The 19,782-nt window shown below is 35.5% G+C and overlaps 1 pseudogene; it reads left to right on the top strand.

The window, feature by feature from the left end:
• Positions 1-1,450: 1,450 nt before the first annotated feature.
• LOC140853308 (zinc finger BED domain-containing protein RICESLEEPER 2-like) lies at positions 1,451-16,162 on the top strand (annotated as a pseudogene).
• Positions 16,163-19,782: the final 3,620 nt, after the last annotated feature.

Below are 19,782 nucleotides of genomic sequence, written 5' to 3'. Positions count from 1 at the left end.
CTACCCTGGCCAAGGTTTTGCTAAATTGAAACACGACTGTACACAGCTCCTAAACTGGAGTGATCAATCCCATCTTGACACATGCACCGACAAGTCAAGTACTTGACTACACCCAGCGACCTTCCGTCACTGAATTAGAAATTCAGATAGTCCAGTGCCTAAGTGCAGTGAGTTGCTTGCAAGTCACCGTGGCGGTCTCAGGTCGGAGGGACATTTATACCCATATCCCATCGGAGCAAATCTTGACAGCAGAAATAGCTCCGGAGTTGGTCACGTTCAGTGCAGATGTACCATTACATCTTACCTGTATGCCATACCAGTGTCTCCACACTTTTTGGTTATGAGGACAACCAACCCATATGGCACACAACGATCTATGCTCGATAAACGTTGTCGTCCTTGGTAACAACGTATCATTTGGTCGCGAACATGTTTAAGGACTAAGCGACAAATCCTCCTTTGTCGAGTCTAAATAGTCCTAAGGACTTCACCACAACACAGGAGTTCATTAGAAGATGAAACATTTGTGATGAAAAAATACCAAAATAACTTTTATTTATTTATAATTCATGTACTAATACAAAAAGGAGCACAACCATCAACAGGCTGACGATTGGCTTTGGGACACTATTCCCAACACTATATTATCTCATTTGATGAAATATTGTCAGTATTTTCTGCTGAAAACTTAGCTTTTAGTCTTAGTGCTCTATACAGATCTTTTATACTAGGATCTTTTGTGATTAATTTTCATGCTGCTGATTGCCACACTTTTACTGTATGGATCCTATAACTTATTTATAGCTGCTTTCAGGATCTTACTGGTATTATGTTATCCCAGATGATGGGGTGTGCTTATTACTTTCTAATGGGATTGGGAAGCCTATATCTACTTTCGGTTGGTAGGAAGTTTTGATGTACAGGAGCTTCTTTAAGTTCTCTGATTATCTTCTCTACTATTGATATGATTTTTATATTTTTTATTTACTCTTTATCCAGGGACGTTTTGTGGTTTTCTTCAATTTGTTTTAAATATTTAATCCTCCATGTCTGTTTTTGTATAGCCAGCAGGCATTTCTTGTAATTAACTGAATTCTATATTTTGAAACAATATAGATGTCTTATTCGGTAGTATTTGACAATCATTTTGATATTTTTCAAATAAAAATATTAATTTTTTAAAATATTTATTTACTATTTTTGTTTCATTTTTGTATTTGGTTGAAAATTTACAGACCCCCCTTAATAAGATGAAATTATTTTTTATTATTTTTTTAAATAAATTATTTCATGATGAAATATAAAATAACTTAAATCAGATGAAAGGGTGTAAGATGCCTTTAATGCACTTTTGACCCAAATTGTAAAATCCCCGGATCCTATTGCCATTCGTGTTTTGGGAAATAAGATGGAATAAATCCTTATTCCACCTTATTCCCAGCAACTAAACGTTAGAAAAAAAAAAAAAAAAAGGGTCACAACGCATCCGGGGCCGCACCCGCGATAAAGGCTCTCAGGAACCCTAAGCTCCCCGTCCCCTCTCTCGATCTCCATCACTCAGCCTCCTTCCATGGCCTCCTCCGCCCATCTTCTCCCTCCCACGGACAGGGCTTCTCCGGAACCACCGGAGAAAAAGCAGAAATTGATGAGTGAAGGATCAGACGAGGAAAACCGGAAGTCGGTGACCGACGGATCGGGGGAAGAAAGGACGGACTCCACTGGTTGTGACATGGCCGAGGAATATTATTACGATAACTATGTATGTGATCTAAATCCTTTCACCCTAATCTCCTAGTCTAATCTAATCTAATGCGATCCCATGCTTCTCCAAACCCTAACCCTAGCGTTTCCCTTTATCTTATCCCGAGTATGCTTCTCCTTCTGCTCCATATTAATTTTCCAAGCATATGAAGATCCATCCATCCTCTCCGTCAATCCATCCTTCGCTAATGTTTGTCCTCAATATTTATGATTTTTCTTTTTTCTTTTTCCTTTTCCTGTTCCCTCAATCATGTACGTGCATATATTATTCTACAGCTCTTTGACTGTGATGGGGAACCGGAAGAGGATTCGGATGGTGATTTTTTGGTATGTCCGCTTGTAGCATATTTACGGGGTAAGTTCGACTTGGAAGGAGGAAATGTGCCGATTTCTCAAAGTTGGCCCTAAAGAAGTACAATAACGATTATGTATGTTTTTCATTTTAATTCTATCACTTTATTTCCTTTACTTCACTTCTCTATACATATTGTGATGTACCATCATGATTTCAGCTCAATAGATGAAAGAAATTTTCTCCTTTTTCTTGAAATTTCTCTTTCCATATGGAAAAAATTTCTTGTAAGGAACAAATTATGAGCTTGTGGAGGTGGTCAAGGTAAACATGCAGATGGTTGCTGGTGTGATATTTTATATAACCTGTACAGCCAAGGATGCTGCTGCTGCTGATGGTGTTCCTGAGGTCTTTCAAGCATGTGTGGAGAACTTGATAAGTACTGGTGTGGAGGTCTGTCTTTGTAGGCTTAAGCCTACAAACTAGTGAATTAGAGGTGAATTTTTTAACTTTGTATCACCTTGATTTGCTTTTATTTTTTTTGATGTGCATTCTATTGGAAGTTCTTCACTTTTTAAAGCCGGTTAAGACTAGTTTTAAGTTCCTTCCCCCCTTTCCTGGGTGCAAAAAATGAGAAAAAGAAGGGAGAAGAAAGAATCAACTCTTAGATTTATCCATGCTTCTCATGTTATGCCTAAGTAGAAAATTGCTTCATGATACTGTTCTGTGGTTTATGTCATCCAATATTTTGAGTATATAAACAGTGATGGCTGGAGCTGCCAGCCTGTTTTGGATTCCTGTGTTATATTTAGTCTACTTATGATAATGGATTATAGTAGAGGCTTTATAGAGATCATGAGACTTCTAGATTACAGGTTACAATAGCTTTTACTAGCTAGAAATTTCTTTCGTGTTGGGGGGGGGGGTGTTTGGGCCGCTGTGTTTTCTCTTTTCTGGTAAATGGTACATTAATTAATCACCATGTGTGCACCTATTTTTTTTCTCTTTCTTTTTTAAACCTCTTCTCCCTTCCTATTTTTCTGGTGTTGGATGTATTTTTCTTGCAAGGTAGGACATCTTCATGTTGGTGTTGGAATGGTGGTAGTGTTTGATAATATGGTTGATGTATGGGACATTAGGTTTGATCAAGATGAAGTTTGCGGCTTTCAAGGTAGGCTTAACATTTTTAAAATACTAAAATCAGCGGTGTAGTCATTTGCCTTTAGGAATTGTCGTTAAATATTCTAATTAGTTGGATTCTATGTTATGCCTATTTCTAAAATGAGATATTGTTGGATGTAATTGTATTTTATGTAACATTTATTTCTGTGTTGTTTCTTCAGCAATCATTTAAGTATGTATTTTCATTTTTTTTTTTCTTTTGCTCTCATGTATTCGATACATGTAAAATTGCATTTTAAACGGTCTTTATGGTAGTTGATTACTGACTTATAAATTTGTTGTGTATTATTGTCTTTCACTAAGTGCAGCAAAAAGTTTTGATGAAGAAATAGTGACAGGACCCTCTAGAAATGATGCTTTGGATGTAAGTACTCGCAAAAAGATATCTGAATATGCAGAATTTCTAGTAGTATAAATTGAATCAGAACATTTCAGTGATCAAACAGCCATATCTTGTTTTGTATCACATTTTATTTCGAAAAAATTGTCCTCATTCCATTTATGAGGAGGGTCTTCTTGGTGGTAACACTACTTGATAAAACATTTGTCTCTCTTTATTCTTGGCTTCCCAATAGAGCTAAACTTTTAATCCATAAGGATAAAGGGAAACAACTTTTAAAGACCAAGTATTAGCTCCTTAAAATTGGAAGGATTATCAAGTTTTAGTTTTGGAAAGTGATAATAGTAATAAAAATGCAAATATGTATATGTTTGTGAGAGAGAGAGAGAGAGATTAGGGTTTGTGGCAGAGTTACATGGTGTAGTTGCAAGTGCGTGTGGAGGGAAGTGGGTATTTTATTTCAATATTATAGGAATTCCGTTGTCAATGTGCTACCCTAAATCAATGATTCTTGCTACTAAAGCTAAACTTGTTCACCAAACATGTCTTATCTTTTGATTAAATGCTGTTCCTTCTAGTCTTGATTTGTAGTCTATGAAATTATAAGAGTTGCCTGTGCAATTGACTTAATCAATTAGATACGCCAAATGCAATTTCTATGACTTCTTAATCTATTACTAAATTAATAAATTTTAACAGACATGCAAATCCATATGAAACTTGATATTGATTGTTTAAAAATTTTCTTAAAGCAACTATTTATTCTCACTAGGAATTGGAAGGAATCCTTTTGTGGGTAGGGTACTTGTTTTGCTAGAGTTTTGGATGAATTGCGCAGTTTTGCTAGATCACATGGTTTTGTGAATTAATTTCAAACTTCTCAAGTTTTTAATATCTAAGTTAAAACTTGTATTTGAGGCTTATTATTAAGAATGGAAATGGGCCGAGCTGGTTTGGATGATACCCCTACCACCAGCCCGGCCCAAAATTTTTTTGGGCTTTGTGCGGGGCCTAAGCCCGAAATTTTTTTTGAAAAGTTCAGGTCCAATCTCGACCTAAGCCCGATTGGGCCAATCTCGTATATCTTCTACAACTGCCATCTTTGCCATCGACCATTGGAAGTCCGCCCATGGGTCCTCCGACCTCTTCACCATTAAGAAGCTCTTCTTTAGCTTCCCCTCCGCCACTTTGTTGCCCCTCATGACACTAGTCTTTGCAGCATTGCTGCTGCTGGCTACCGCCTCCTTCGATGGAATTGTTCTAAGTGGTTGCTGGGGAGGGAGGGAATACTTGATGGTGCAGATGGAGTTGCCTCCAAACTCAAAGTGCTTGTTGGCCATGGTGGGGTTGTTGATGAAGATGAGGTGGGTGGGGTCATTCGAGAGCTCCTTCGGGGATGCAGTGAGGCGGTCAGAGTCTATGTAGGAGCCATGGCAAGGGTAGGGGTGTTAAGACTCGTTTGGTTGACAGGAAGTGGAGGGGGGAAGAGGCACTTCCTGAGAAGTAAAGAAAGTGTCTCTTGTTTGGTTGGAGTTTTAAAAGGGGAGAGTGAAAAAGTACTTCCCATGGAAAGTCACTTCCCACATTTCATGGGAAGTGAAAATCCATGGAGAAGGTGGGTTTTGGCACTTTTCGTGACATGAAAAGTGGTAGTATTTTTTTTGTAAAATATCCTTTTTAGATCTATAATTAAAATTTAGTAAAATATCAATAGATGGTTAGGATAAAATACAGAATAGTAATATAATCTTATCTTAATATTATCTTAATATTCATATAAATATAATATTAATATTTATTATATTTTAATATTTATATTAATATAATATTTTTATTAATATTAATATAATATTTATACTAATATAATATCATATTTATATCTATATTAATAAATTTATTTTATTAAAATATTCATATTATGTTAATATAATATTAATATATTAGTATTATATTAATACAATAAATTAATGTTATATTATAATATATTAATATTATATTTATATTAATATAAATATAATATTAATATTTATATAAAGTTTATGAGTAAAAATATATGATTTTATATCTACTAAGGATATAATAGGTATTTTACATAATTTTTTCAGAAAAATAGGTGTTCATCCAAACATAAACTACTTTATAATAAGTCATCTTTCCATAGTCAACTAAACATATCAAAATCCTATTCTCAGGAAGTAACTTCTCAGGAAGTTGCTTTCCAGAAAATTACTTCTTGGGAAGAATAGTTCTTCCCGCGAACAAAACGAGTCCTTAGAGAATCAGTTGGTGCAGGCAAATAAGTGGTAGGATTGAGTCGAATGGGGGGCTTGGGTAGGAGCCAGGGGGAGAGGGTTGTCATTGGCTGTGTTCTTTGGTTTATTTTTGTTAATTTTAGTGGGCTTAGTTCGGGCTCAGGGTCATGCCAGGTTGAAGAACTATCCGAGCCTAGCCAGAAATATGGGTTCAAATTTGAAGCCTAAATTTGACTTGAAACTTCTTTGGTGTAGCCCATAGTTAGGCTGGTCCAATGGGCCTTAGGTCGGCCTGAGCCCACTTCCAGCCCTACTTAATAAAGCATGCTGATTATGTCATGTATATCTGATATTGAGAGAATTTGAATGGGAGTACAAAAACGATCGAGTTTTATGAAAATGCCAAGCAAGCATAGTTCTCTCCATATACTGTTATTCTTTTTTTTTTTTTCCTGTTACAATTTTCAAGTGGTACTCTATCATAATCTCTTTAATTGTGTGCATCTTACTTGATTCCAAACTTGTATAAAGAGGTCTCCAGCGTGAGATTAGATATGTTGATGTATATTCCCCTTTCTCCATAATTTATTAACTTGTTAGAAGTATCATAGTGCTTTGAGTTCCATTAGGGCTGGAAGTGGGCTCGGGCCAGCCCGAGGCCCATCGGGCCGGCCCGGCTTCGGGCCGGGCTTTGGGCTAGGCCCGAACAGTTCAGGCCGGATTTTGGGCTGAATTTTAGAGCCCATTTATCTTTCGGGCCGGGCTCGGGTATACTTTTGGCCTGGCCCAGGCCCGGCTTGAAGTTCAGCTCATATTTTTGGCCCGAATCCAGCCCGTATTATTCCAGCCCAAAATTCCAGCCCGTGCCCAGCCCATTAATCCATACCCAGCTGGCCAGCTCTCCTTTAAATTTTGGTTAACTCAGTAACTCTTCGACTCTTCGGTCTTCCGACTCTTCCCAAGAACCCAAAATTTTCTTTCGATGCCCTAGCCGCCAAGCATCGCTGTCTTCGTCTTCTTCATCGCCGACAAGGGTATCTCGTCTTCTTGCATCGCCTACAACGGTGTCTCGCCGACAAGGCCATCGATGTTCGTCGAACTTCCAGGTGGCCTTCATTGTCTTCCGACTCCCATCTTCCACTAAAAAATAGAGACGGACGGCAACGCTCAGGCGGAGAGATCCCTCATCATTTTCCATCTTCCGATTTTTCTCCATCACCAACTCCAAGATTTCGTCTTCCCTATCTTCCGATTTTTCTCCATCTTTTGATTTTTATTTTTGATTTTTTATTTTTTCAAAGATAGGATAGGGTTCTTGGATTCTCATGTGATGTCCACGTTTAGAACTTAACTGTTGCTTGAAAATATCATCTTTTAGTTTGCATTCAGATTTTGGGCCGAGTATTCAGATTTTTTGTTTCATATTTTAGTTTGCATCTAGACCTAGTTCTGTAACTTCTGTTGCCTGTTGTCAAGAATATGAAAATATGGTGGACTGTTTGCTAAATTAGCCGATAGAGTTGGTAGGGATCAATTCACACATAGAGAAGAATTGGACCTGAAAAATTCTTAGGAGAGGTTTTAGTGGATCTGTTGGCGAGATGACTGGCTTCTATGTCCTTATCTGTAATAGGAGAATATCATCTTTCCTGGCTTTTGCTTTAACTTTTGATTGTCCGTTTACATGTTCAGGATTTATAGATGTTTCAATCTGTTGTTGAATGATTTTTACATCTTTCCTAGCTTGTTTAATGCTGGACGTATTATTGAGAATGATTTTTACTCTTGGATGGGGATGGCATTAGAAATTATTCGAGCAATACCCATATTTGGGTGGTACTGGGAAGAAAAGAGATTCTACTAATTAGAGGTAATTTTAGGATCATAAAATTTATAGAAGTGCTGGATATGGTGGCCTTCGTGGCTCTGTCAAATTGGCTAGCCTTTAGTATTGCTGTTTTTATTTTATTTATTTATTTTTTTAACAATTACAATGGTTGTTCATTTCACTTGAACTTTGGATAAAAACGATCGGTTTCTGGGTAGATTGGAGGGTCAGCCTGTGGATATAAAAAATTAAGAAGCCATAGAATGCAAGTGAGGCAGGACTGGGTGAGCTATTCATTGCTATTTTGAATTATAAGCAAATGATCTATCCTATTGAAGAATAATGATTGTTACATTTGCTATGAGAGTTCATCATAGGAAATCACTAGATCATTGTCAATGCTACATGAGAATCTAAAGTAATGTTACATTTACCCACAAATTTTTATTTTTCGTTGAAATCCTCATTATGTTTCAATGTTTCATATAATCTTTTAGATTTTTGACTGATATCAGGCACCATAAATTTTATATTCTCTTTTAGCCACGTGCTGCTATAGTGGTATTAAGTATTGGTTGATCGGTTTATAATGCTTTTTCTATTGGATTTTTTATTTTGATAGTTTTTGATTTATACTGTAATTTGATATTAAGTGGTTCTTTTGAGTAATTTATAATATTATTTATGCAGATTGTTGTACTGATGTCTGAATCTAAAATGGGTGAAAATGAGACTGTGGAACATATAAGGAACGAAGGTGACAAAAATGAAGATAATTCTGAAATTGATTGTGACAAAAATTCTAAGAAAAGATCTTGGGTATGGACTCATTTTATCAAGGAAAAAAAATCTGATGGATCAATAGCTATATGCAAATATTGTAAAAAGGCATTAAGTGGTAGTACGAAAGGAGGAACAAGTCATCTTAAACGGCATCTTGAAAATGTTTGCAAGAAATATCAAAAGAATCCAGTTAATCAAATATTGATAGTAGCAAGTTCAAAAGATTCGATGAAGTCTTTTAAATTCAATCAAGAAGAGAGCAGAAAATTGCTTGCAAAATTTATCATATGTGCCGAGCTTCCATTTCGTGTTATTGAGCATCCTGTTTTTTCAGATTTTATGAGATCTGTTCAGTCGTTATTTAATATTATTGGTCGTAAGACAGTAAGAAATGACAGTATAGCTTTATACCAAGCAGAAAGGAAAAAATTATTTGATACATTTAAGAAATTAAGTTCTCGGGTTAGTTTCACTACTGATATTTGGACATCAAATCAGAAAATTTGTTATATTTCTCTCACGGCACATTATATTGATTCTGACTTTATTCTGCATAAGAAGATAATTAGTTTTAAGAAACTACCATACCCTCATACAAGTTTTGCAATTGAAGATGCTATTGGAAAGTGTCTTCTTGAATGGGAACTAGATTCTAAAATATGTGCTATTACTTTAGATAATTGCTCCACAAATGATGCTGTAATTAGAAGGATTCAAGATCATTTTTCTTACGGAATGTTATTTAATGGGGAGTATAGTCATATTAGATGCTGTGCACATATATTAAACATTATGGTTCAGGATGGGATGAAAATAATTCATGAAGCTATTGAATGCATAAGAGAGATTATTAGATATGTATCTGCATCTCCATCTCGAATGTAAGGATTTAATGAAATTGCACAACATATGAGACTTCTTATTAAAAAAGGGCTTAATTTGGATGTTGCTACAAGATGGAATTCCACTTATGAAATGTTGACTGATGCAATTACTTATAAAGATATTTTTATTAGATATGCAACTGAGCATTCATGCATATGTCCTAGCAACGATGAATGGAAACAAGCTGATGTAATTCTTAAATTTTTAGAAGGCTTTCTAGATGCCACTAAAGTATTTTCTGGTTACAAGTATCCCACATCTAATTTCTACATAAAAGAAGTTTGGGGAATTAGGGCTTTATTGATGAATGAGAATGTTGATACCAATGATAATTATGATATACTAAAGCAGTTAACAATTGAGATGCAAAAGAAGTTCAACAAATATTGGTCTCAGTGCAATATTTTATTGGTCATTGCTTCTATTTTGGATCCGAGGTCAAAGTTGATATTTATAGAGTTTTGTTATCAAATGGCATTTGATGCAGAAGAGAGCAAGAAGAAGATTGATGATATTCGTGCTTGTCTTTATAAATTTTATAATGAGTATGCAGATGCAACAAGAGTGCAGGTGTAGCCTTCTATAGGTTCAAGTGAGCTAGCAGCTGGTTTTGATGGACAAAAGGATATAAATTCAGTTTCTACTTTTAATTTGAGTAAAATAAAATTTGGCATGGATTTTGTTCAGTTTAGAAATCAAAGTTCTTCGAAAAGGCCAAAGAGATCAGAGCTAGATAGTTATTTGGATGATGATGTACTTTCTGATTTGAGGGACAAACAGTTTGATATCTTGACATGGTGGAAGAGCAATGCAGCAATCTATCCTATATTATCGAGAATGGCAAGAGACATTCTCGCTATTCCAGTCTCTACTGTTTCATCAGAATCGGCATTCAGCACTGGCGGTAGAGTTGTAGATCAGTATCGGAGTTCATTGAGCCCATCTACTGTTGAGGCCTTAGTTTGTACTCAAGATTGGCTTCGTGAAGAATATGATGAAGGTATATAAATATTTTAAATTTATATTATATTTTTTATTTGCTTATAGTATTTATATTTTGAAAATTTATGATTGATATATATGTTAACAGTTACAAGTAGCTTAATTGCGGATGATGGCACCCCAGAGCAAGCCAAGCAGTAAAGTTGGAACATGGATGTAATATTATATAAGCATCTTTAAAATTTATTTTAATCTATATGAAGTTACAGATTTTCATATTTAAATTTTTTCATCTTTTAATTATTTAGTTTATTCTAAATACAGATTTTGATGACGACGAATGAATGAAGATGGAGGTTGCTTCTTGTATTTTGGTATAAGCTCATCAATCTCTTTCTTTTAATTAAAAATTGGTGTGTGACAAGTGTCAAACGAGATGGGCACTAATGATTGATCTCATTGCCAAATCAGCTCAATAAACATATTTTTCTTTGGGCACTAATGAGGTTATTCCATATGAATTGGCTGTTATTTTGCAGGAAGACTGTAGTGGGAAAATTAGGGAAAGAAGACTGTACTAACAAGGAGATCTACATGCAGATTTTGTTCAAACTGCTACTTGGGATTCTTTAAAAGTTGCTTCCTTCAGAGAGAGGAGTTTAGGAACCTGTCCTTTTCTTGCCTCTAACTTGTACCACTGCCGGTGCAAGTTTGCAACAGAATTTTCTTAAGCAAGCTGTAATCATAGCTTCTAAGGCTATCTTTATCGTTCAAAAATTGTTTGCTTGTTTTTATTTTCCCAATATTTGTAGTAGTAGTTTGGTGGCCAAGTAATTTCTTACAATTCAAGTAATTTCTTACAATTCAGCAATTTGATTTCTTGTGCTTGAGAATTGAAATATTCTGGTAATGAACATAATTTGTAGTTAATGGGTTCCTGAAGGACTGGGTGCACATGAAACATGCTGAAGCTCTTTGGTCTGCTGCCTCCTGTTCTTCTTTATTATAGCAGCTTCAGATGGTAGGAATATGTGAATGTTTTGACACTGCCATTGTTTTATAATGTTCAGCAAGTAGGAACTGCATTATGTAGTTTTATCTGGGATCTGCAGAATGAACTTCATTTCAGAAAGAATTTTAGTAAATATAGAATAGTGATACAAACATTGTAATACCTCCCCATGTCACTATATAATCGTTGATGTCAATTATTGTGATGTTAAGTTGTTCATCATTGTTTTAAGACAAATCATTTGTTTCAGATTTGAATGCTTTTGTTAGTGCTAGTAATGGATTGGATTTAGGTCTCGGATCTGAATACATATTCAGTAATCCAGATCTATCATCTATATCCAATCCTTAGAAAGATTGATGGTTTCTTTACAGGTTCCAATCTTCACTCAGCCCTCATGTGCGTTTTCAGTTCCAATGAATGCTTGGTTTAGCAGCCCATGTTAATGTCTATACACACCCTTGGCTTTCTACTGTTCCATTGATAGCATCACCTACTTATCTTAATATGAATTCCCAATGTCCTGATATGCAGGTTGCTGACCTTATTACTCCCTCTTGGACATGGAATGTGCCACTTCTTGCTTGTTTTCGGCTGATACGATGACACAAATTTGTGCTATTCCTCTTGCACATGAGCTCTTGTTTGGGGCAACCCAAAATTGTGTGCTGTGACTTTGCATGATATGGCCCAGCTTTCCTATCATTCTCATTCTACTGCATCTTTAACTTTTTCCTGGATTTGGAAGTTACAAGTTTTGCCTCTAGTCAAATTATTTTTGGTGGCAGCTTTTGTGAAATTGGATGCCCTGTAAGGCTTATTTAGCTCGTTGTGGACTAGTGGTATTAGAGCAACATTGTGATCTATGTCCTAAGCAAATTGAAGATCTTCAGCATATTTTTGTGACTTGTGTTGTTGCTCAGGAATGCTGGTAGAGGCTTTGTTCTATGTGCTCATATTTATATTTCTAGGTTTTTTAATGTTTTAGTAAACTGAATCAAATGAGGCACCTGTACAGCTGCTGTGAAAAACTTGGAGTCAAAGGGAATCATCCACACATGCTGCTCTATTTTCTAATTACTATAGAAAAGTATTTGTAAGAGACCATTTTATTTGTTGGAGGGACATGTCTCATTAGATATGTTAAGAATATTCTAGAATATCCTATGAATCTAGAATAATCTCTCATATATTCACCCATATATTCTCAACAAATATTCTAGAATGTCTCATTATTCTAGAATATTCTCTCATATATTCTCTATATATTCTTTTTATCTTCTATTGGTCTTTTCATGTATATTTGGCTGTGTAGTCTATAAATATCCCATGTATTGTGCACTTTATTTTAAAGTAATACAATAAAATTGTTCTTTCTTCAATTAAGTTTATTGCTTGAAATGGTATCAGAACCGATGGTTCATCATATTATGTGTTGTTGCTCAGCATATTATTGTCCGAATTCCTTGCCAGCGTTACTTGATTATATGGCAACGTCTTCAGAAGGGAACGGACAGAAGGTAGTCTTGGCATACATAGCTTGGCCACAAAGTTTTCAATCGCATTGCTTCCCTCCCATCTCAAGTAGTGCGTCGGGCTATTGCTTTTTCTGCTCACACAAATTCTGCATGTTACCAGCGAGATGCTCCGTCACACAAGGTAAAGGCCGGCCCGATTAAGTTCGGGCCAGGCCGATTAGGTTAGGGCCGGCCCGATTGGGCTCGGGCCAGGCTCGGGTTTGGGCCCGGGCCGGGCTCGGGCCTCATGTTTTGAAAAATTTTCGGGCCGAAGCCCGGCCCGAAGCCCATAGAAAAATTACGGGCCGGGCTCGGGTAGGGGTGTGGCCCGGCCCAGCCCGGCCCAGTTCCAGCCCTAAGTTCCATGCACAAATTTGTGCTTACTAACTATGCGTGCATTGAAAGATGTCTGCAGCTTTAGATTTTCAGTTGTGTGTGTGTGTGAGAGAGAGAGAGAGAGAGAGAGAGAGAGAACTATTTTGAATTTTTTCTTTTTTCTTGAGAAAAACAAACTAGTGATTGAGTGTTATTAGCATGCTACATCTATCTGTGAAATATAGTTAATTAGGTGAAAACATGTCCTGTGCCTCAGGAATAAGGACTTAGAATTTACTAATGAAAAGGCAGTGAAATAGAATAACAGTGAATAAAATGCTAGTGCTACCTACAACTTCAGTTTCCTTTTGGCTTAGAAATTCTACTTAAAAATTTCATCGCTATTCATCAGAAGCTTTTGTTCAGTGTAATAGATTGATAATAAAGGTCATTCTGTTTCCATCTCGTAGTTGCCCTTATTAAGTGTTTGTTAGCATTATTCCTCAACAACAACATCAACTCCACTTAACAAACTTGTTGAACACGATTTAATAAGAGAAGGATTTGACTCCACGGGAACATATGAGGGCACTGGTACTATATGTATATGGGAATTCAGCATCAACACATCAAACTAAAGATCTGGTCCATAGCACCAACCGAACTGGCTAATATGATCCCATATATGATATCACTTGGTTTATGCTTAAGAGAGCACAAAACTATTCATTTCTTTAATGGAAATAGACAAAAATCCAGCTTGTTGACTGGAAACTTGCTTTTATATTATTTTTGATTTTCAGAGTAAATTCTTTCTGCAGTTTAATGAGTATGACACTCTGAAAAATAGCAATATTATTTTGCTTTTGGAAAAGCACATGCTTCAAGCACAAACCCACTCTCCCTTGAATCTTGGTGGCTTTTATATTTATGAAACCATTAATCTATATCTTGACCAGACCTGGTAGGAAAATTCCATTTGCATCTCCGGCATAAGAACTTTTCTTGGCAGATCTCTTTTAAGAAGTAGCCTTCCATGATGCTCCATTTCAAATATCGAACAGTGTTTTAATACATGCTTTCTATACGTTTTTGTTGATGCGCAGTTTTTTTTACCTAAGAAAGCATATGTGCGCTTTGGTTTACTGATCCCAGAAATCTTATTCTTGCTTTGGATGCATGGAGGCTTCCATCTTCAATTTCTAGCCATGGGATGTGCTCCGATATAGAAGATGATTTGTTTGAGTTAAACCCAGATTATTTCTTAGTAATTCTTATATATAATGGTTTACAGTACGTACCACTACTTTGCTGCTATAGTGTTGATATATGTTAATTCATGGTACCAATGCTCATTACATCCCCAATACTACTTGGTTTGCTATCTGGTTTCTGCGGTATAGAACCACTTGTTACAGGGTGATATTGTCTAGTAGGGCGAACCATGGGGTCAAACATGTGAAGGCACTGGTTGAATCTTAAGACTGATATTTTTTGGCTTTGTATCAAGCATAAGGATAATGTGGTGTTACTTCTTAACTAACCAATTTAATGGTTTTATCTACTGTGAAAAATGTGAACTTAGATTAGGTGAAAAGGCCTTGAATTATAATGGATTCTACAGTACCTTTTATAACAGTGTCAGTGGTAAAATACCTTCACTCGTCTGTAGGTGTCCTACTACAATGGTCAATTCTTAAAGTCAAAATCTTGGAATAGATTGTTATGCTATAATCACTAATCTTTTTCTTTTTCTGATTGTAAGGGAGGCGAGAAGTCACCAGATATACAACCACCATCCACTACAATTTGTCACATTAATTGATGAACAACATGACTGTTTTCTGTCACTTATATTTGAGGTTTTTCCTGTAGCTTATTATTTTTTTGTTTATCAGATGTAGATCATTCCTTATATTTTGATCATGATATAATGTTAATCTGGAACCTTTGGATCGTGTACCATTGTTAAAAGCATGATGATAATGCCTGAAACAAATGAAATAATTCTTGTCTCTGTTTTTGTAACATGACAATTTGATTTACTTTTAATTTACCTAATCAATTTGGGTCAAAGTTGAACATCTTTTCTTTCTTTTGAATGAGTGTAATTATTCCTTTGAAGATTGGTTTTACTCCTACAAGCTGAAACTTATGTTCTAGTTTGTGATTATCTCTGTTTCATATGATGTTTTGATATCTCACTGGATCGCAGAATTTTCAGAAATTTGTGGAGATCATGCCATTTAATTATATATATATATATATATATATATAATTTCACTTGTATCAGGCTGTATTAGTTTCTTAAGTTGAGTGAAGTATGACTACAACATATATCAGTATTCTTTTTGTACAATCTGACTTCCAATTTATTTTAGTTATTTTTCTCAGTTTTTCATTGTGGTAGCTGTCAACATTTTCCTTACTCGTATTCTTGATTTTTGATACACACACACACACATACACACACACAAACACACATGTATGCATACATGTACACATACATACATGTATGTATGTGTGTGTGTGTGTGTGTCCATGTATGCGTACGTATCTATCTATCTATCTGTATGTATATGTATGTGTATATGTGTGTGTGTATTTATTTATATATATAATCATCAAGCTCGCAAGTTGTTTTTTTTTTTTTATTCCCACCAGCAAAATGCCATGTGTTTATTGGTTATTTAACCGTTGCTATTGGTCGTTTCAAATGGTCTGTTCTTGCAAATTAACCACCTGATGTGCCCTTAATTCAGTGAATTCAGCTGCTTGAGGAGCATATTGCTTTGCTCATATTATTTTCTTCTCATAATTTGTTTTAACCTGCAGCGTATCGGTCCGGGAACCATTAGAGGATCATATTTTGTGAGCGCAATTGCCAGCTGCTGCACGCGTTATGTCTGGGGTCTTCTGTCGCATATTTTTAATATATGTTAAACTCAACTCCATCGCATATTTTTAATATATGTTAAATTCAACTCCATCCTTCGGAATGAATCCTCAAGTTACTTTTAATATCAAATGTATATATTGCTTTTTGAGCTGAACTGGCATGTCAGCAGTGCAAGCTAATTGGTGTCGGGGAGAGATTCAGCTAACAATCATTTCAATTATGGAAATGAGCAGCAGGGAAATTGGAAGGCCCTGAGATTTTTTCCTTCTATTGTCAACGAGCACCTTTAGTTAATTCACTCGATTGTTTAAATTGATGATGGTTGACAAGGGCCTCGCTAATTGAAGTCTTTTTGTTGCCGGTTTTTTCTCACGCCTGTTCTCACCTACAATTCTAAGCAACCTTTTCAGGCTCTGGATGGGCAATTTAGAGCTGGAAAAGTGGGCATGCTGGTGCTGTTGCCATAATGTAAGAGAACAGCAATGACACTCGTGACCTCTAGCAAAAATATGTGAACATGTTTCAAGAGATACTAATCAGGATTATCTTGCCAAATCAGAGAGGACATTTCGTTCCTGGTCTCTCTGCCAAGCAGAAAGACGTAAACTTACTGAAATTTCTAATCCAGCCATTAGAGGAAATTTCTAATCCAGCCATTAGAGGAGTTCAGGGATATACACGGTGAACGAGTTCTTTGACCAACTGGCTCGTTCTGCTGTAAACTAAAGATGCATTGGAGAAGAATGTGCTGGTATTGGAAATTCTGTTATTTAAATTGATGTACGCGTGTCATGGATGGAATATAGACCTTCAACTGCCGTAGAATCTCAATGGAGAAAAGGCTTCTCGCTGAACATTTGCTTATAAAAACATTTGTTATTAGATAAAGTTGGATCCAACTAGATGATGTACCCTTTGGTCCTCTGCTTTCCTTCATCGATTAGCATGAAGCATGGATCATCATCTGCTATGTGAACATGGCTTATTAGTAATAGATAGGAATTAAATGATGGGTTACAAGACCAAGAGCCTCTTTTTACGAGCCGCAGTTCCTATCGTGAGATTATTGTATCAAACGGCAATACCACAGTAGCGGACTGGCCACCCACTTGAACTCTGCTTTGCTGCTACCAGAGGGGTGTGGGGGATGGAACAAGTAACCATCATGCACCGAGATAGCAGACTTTTTTCTTTATGTTTGCGTTGCCATCAAGCAGGATTTAAGTTTGAATGGTCATGTAAATGGATTGATATTAGCAACTAGGGCCTCGAGACTCTAAACTAGTTTACATGGAGATTTTTTTTTTTTTTTTTTATGCACAAGTAGTTTCTTATTGAAATAACTATTAAAATTAAGATATTTTTTTTTTTACATAAGGTTTCATGGGTGATTGGTGATGATGTTGTATAAATCTATTATTTATTTGAGTAAATAGTTTCTTTCATAAACTATCCGCCATTCTTTTTATATTTTTATGATCGATATTTCTTTACATATATATATATATATATATATATATATATATATATATATATATATATATATATTTATAGAGAGAGAGAGAGAGAGAGACTGGGCTTCGATTAATCAGATCTCAATCTATATCCGGTCGGCTCTCTGTCCTTTGGATCGGTGTATATATCAAAACGAAGTCTAAAAGCTAATGAAAGGCATTTGGCTACTTCTCCCTGACTTGATTTTGCTAAAAAAAAGGATATGCATTGAATGGGATGTGATGCATGGCCACGCATGCGCCCCTTCATCCCATCTCTTCTCCTTCTTTTTTTTTAAAAATTCATTTTTTCTCTCTCCAAACCCACATCTCTTTCTTTAAACACACACTTCTCTCTTTTTTTCTATCTCTGGCCACCATCCTGATCTCTTCCAAAACCCCTCTCACCTATGGCCTCTGTTTTCCTATCATATTTTTCTCTTTCTCTTTTTCTCCTCTTTTTCTTCTTCTCTCTCTCTCTCCCTCTTTCTCTCTTTCAAAACCCCTCTCTTTATGTACTAAATGCCCACTTGCCATTGGCTCTTTCTCAATCCACCGTCGGCTCTTCTCCAACCCTCAACTCTCACCTTCTTCTTCTTTCTTCTCCACTCTTCCAATACATACCTTTTCCCCTCTTTCTCCATCCCACCACTAACCACCTACTGACTGCCGGCTCTTCTCCAACCTCCAACTCTCACATGCCGCTCCCATCTCCTCTTATCTCCAAATCTAACATTTTCTACTTCACCTTTCTTTTTCCAACTGGCAAACCCCCATCCGTTGCCCCTCACTGACGACTCTTCCTTAACCCCAAATTTCCATCCACTTCTCCCACCTGCCACCCTCCACTCCTCTCATTTGCAACTCGTACTCTTACTCGTCGATGCCACCTTCTCTCTTCCCCATCCATCACCACTCGCCGTCGCCTCCAACCGGTGTCACCACCACTCACTGCTACCCTACATACAGTCAAAGGTCCATCTCTTTCATATCAGATGAGCGTCTTTCTCACTTATTTTTGTTATATCAATAGCTCAATAAAATTTAAATTCTCTTGATGCGTGAAAATGAATTGTAGTATATTTGATAGATCTAAGTCATAATCAATCATAAAAAAAAAATATTTAGAGATATGAGAACAAATGGACTAATGATACATATTTTTCTCTTGTAACATCAATCTTAGGTTTGGAAGGTATTCATGATGTATGAGTGGGAGAAGATAAAAAATATTTTGATAGGACATTCTTTTTTTTAGAATAGGATATTGTTCTTTTGATAGGCTATCTCTCTTAGTAGGGGTCCTTTGCTAATAGTATTAGTAATAGGGAAAGGCGTATTAGCGATGATGTTTAGCCGTCGCTAATAATCTACTTTCTTATAGTGAAAAGGATAGAAAAGTATTTTCTCTATGAGAATAAAATTCATATATGTCATGAGAGAAATACCTATGTGGGATATAGAAAAGTCAATTCCCATTGATTGAGAATTGAGACAATTTTTTGCAAAAAGTGCTCTTAACCTTTTAGATGGAATGAAATAAGATCTTTCTTTTTATTGAAGGCATAATAAGCTTTTTTTACAAATTTTTTTTGAAAGTAGATAATCAAAGAAAAGCTACTCTAGAATTTGATATTTTTCAATGTTCAACCAATATACAAAAACTACTTTCTTAGGTATCATATACCCAAGCATCGGCTTACAAAAAAAAAAAGCATTCCAATCATGAAATATTTTTTCCACAAACAAAATGAGTCCAAATGTATGAAATAAAGACTATTATAATGTTATAAGTATCTATTAGAACATTATAATTGAAATCATTGCAATTGTTATAATGCTGTAATACTTTTGGACCTATTATATTTTATTAAAAACAAGAAAAAAAAATAACATATGACTTAGTAATATAATGATATGTTATAATATAAATAGATATTGTTATTTTTTCTTTTTAAATTTTAAATTTTTATTTCTTTCTAGAATAGATCATGGAATGTGAAAGTAATGTATATCTCAAATGAATAATAATTAAAAATAATGCTATTCATTTTTTAAATTATTACTATTACTTTTTAGTATAATATCTCATGATAATAATTATTTTAATATTTAAGATTTTGAAAGCCAACTTGGTTCTCTTTTCTTTTTGTTGAGTAATGATAAAAGATTTTGAAAATGAATGGTAAGAGAGTAATAAAATTGTTTTTATAATATTGAATAATGATTTTGATGGGTTCATTAATTGTAATATAAAAGTGGTTATTATAACATTATTTTT

Source organism: Elaeis guineensis, chromosome 13 (assembly GCF_000442705.2).
Source record: "Elaeis guineensis isolate ETL-2024a chromosome 13, EG11, whole genome shotgun sequence".
In the NCBI taxonomy this organism is placed as follows: Eukaryota; Viridiplantae; Streptophyta; class Magnoliopsida; order Arecales; family Arecaceae; genus Elaeis; species Elaeis guineensis.
The sequence above is the reverse complement of the archived record's forward strand: the minus strand, read 5'-3'. Positions and strand labels throughout refer to the sequence as shown.